General features: G+C 45.9%; 1 pseudogene; it reads right to left on the reverse strand.

Moving 5' to 3' along the window:
* Positions 1-1,534: 1,534 nt before the first annotated feature.
* LOC130860046 (40S ribosomal protein S27-like) lies at positions 1,535-1,776 on the reverse strand (annotated as a pseudogene).
* Between the last annotated feature and the right edge of the window lie 509 nt (positions 1,777-2,285).

Genomic DNA, 2,285 nt, shown 5'->3' on the forward strand with positions numbered 1-2,285 from the left:
GGGCTTAGTTGCTCCGAAGCATGTGGGATCTTCCTGGACCAGGGATAGAACCCCTGTCCCCTACATTGGCAGGCGAATTCTCAACCACTGTGCCACCAGGGAAATCTCTATATTTTGTGTTTTAAAGCACCAGGTATTAGTCATTTTTCTAAAGGGAAATCATCTTGTTCTCACACAGGTTTTGTAAATGGGGCTTCTTCTATATAGAACTCACATATGAGAGAATGTTAATGTGTTCTTTTTATCTGAGAGATAATTGTTCTAGTCTGAAAAGTAGAAGAGACAGGCATTGTACTGCCGTTTCACTTATGATGACATTGCAAACAGTGGTTGATGTGGTTTTATTTTTCATCCTGCCAAGCCTGAACTGTCCTAATGGACCATCCATGGGCTTAATAGCACGGTTGCCCCTAAAGGGGACACATCAGCCACACTGGCAGAACTGTCTGTGTAAAAACACGGACTCAAGCCAGCAGCCTGGGCTGACCCTGCCCAGGCCCCCACCTCCGTCCTTTGGGCCCCACTGTGTCCATACCCGCTGCTTCTGAGCACCTTGAACACAAGCCCCTCCAGCCTCATAGGCCTTGCCCATCCCACACGGCAGGCTCTGCTATGAGCCCGCATCCAGCTGGCAGCACCACCTTGGCTGCGCCCAGCACGCAGCCCAGACCATGGCACACCAGGGAGGCTCATGGTGGCCTCTGGGGCACCACAGGGCCACCATCAGGCCCGCACACTCATCTGGGCTCCCTAAAGTGGACTCACAGACCAGCGCTCCTGTGGCCCAGGAAGAACGCCAGCCAGAGAAAAAGAACTAGCAAGACAGAAGCCATGGTCTTTTGCAACCCATCCCTTTTGCTGTATTCCATTCGTATTCCCAGAAGCTGCCTGCCCCAGAGCAGAATGTATAGTAGGACCTCGTTTTGTTAAAAAAAGAAAACAACTCACCATATTCATCAAATCTAAGATGCCCACGATTGTAAGACCACCATTGTTTCATGTACCACAGAGAAAGAAAAGGTGCTGCTATTTAAACTACAACACACAGTTGATGGTAAGACATCCTGAGTTCAGAGATGCTCACAGTAAAAGCACGTGCATCTCGGAATCGATGGAATTCCGGATACAAGAAGAAGCATTTCCTGGAACGTTAACAGCTCCTTCCTCTGCATGGAGCACCCCATGCTCACCTGGGTGACTTCCATTTACTCTCAGAGCTCAGTTCAGATGTCTCCTCCCCAGGGAAGATGCCCCAGAATATTTGGACTCTATTCTGGGAGCACAAAAGTTGCAAAATGATGGACTGCGTGTCAGCCTGGTGCAGAGATGTATTTTGTTTGGCCTAAGCAGAGTTTTGTTTCTGTTTTGCCCCTAATCAAAACTTTTTTGAAAACCTGATACCACAAATAGGAGAGCACTGTTGTATACCTTACAAAATTAAATGTAATTATATTATCTTGGTAGATTAACTAGAATTATTGAACTGATAAGGCTTTCTGTGATCAAACACAAATTCAGGAAGTTGTGTAGATCATTAGTGTTGCTTTCTTCTAAATGAACACCCAACTGTGAGTCTGGCCTTTCCTCCTGTTGGCTGGCACAACACCTACACAAAGCACCTGTCTGAACATGGCTGAAACCCATGGGAATCTTGTAGGAATCTAGACATTTTACATCCATAAGGTAAGAATTTGGACTTTGAAGCAGCCATTTCTTTTTATGTTTTTTCTTTTCCTCTTCCAAGGAAGGATGCAGTAAATCTCTGACCAACAGCATGTTGATCCTTTTGCAAGCCCAGCCCCTCCAGATCCCTAAGGCGCCACCCCTAGTGAGCAGCCAGCAGCAAGCAGAATGTGACCTTGGCGTGAGTGGCATCAACTTCCGGGATCCATGCAGGGTGTTTTTGCTTGTTTGTCTTTTGGGTTTTGGCTTGCTTGTTTGTTTTTTCCTAATTAGCAGCTAACATTTAAAAATCAAGGGACTTTCCTGGTGGCACAGTTGTTAAGACTCTATGCTCCCAATGCAGGGGGCCCAGGTTTGATCCCTGGTCAGGGAGCTACATCCCACATGCATGCCACAACTAAGAGTTCACATGTCATAACTAAGATCCAGTGCAACCAAATAAAATTAATTAATTAAAAAATAAAAATAAAAAATCAAGAAAGTTACAAAAAATTCAAGTATCTGGCTTTTCTAGAAAAACCTGAAAATGTGACATCACTGGGCCCAGGTCCCTGCTTGGCCTGAAGATGTTTGTGTTATGAACCCTGCCACAGGCAGTGGGA

This window comes from Hippopotamus amphibius, chromosome 1 (assembly GCF_030028045.1).
Source record: "Hippopotamus amphibius kiboko isolate mHipAmp2 chromosome 1, mHipAmp2.hap2, whole genome shotgun sequence".
Taxonomy (NCBI): Eukaryota; Metazoa; Chordata; class Mammalia; order Artiodactyla; family Hippopotamidae; genus Hippopotamus; species Hippopotamus amphibius.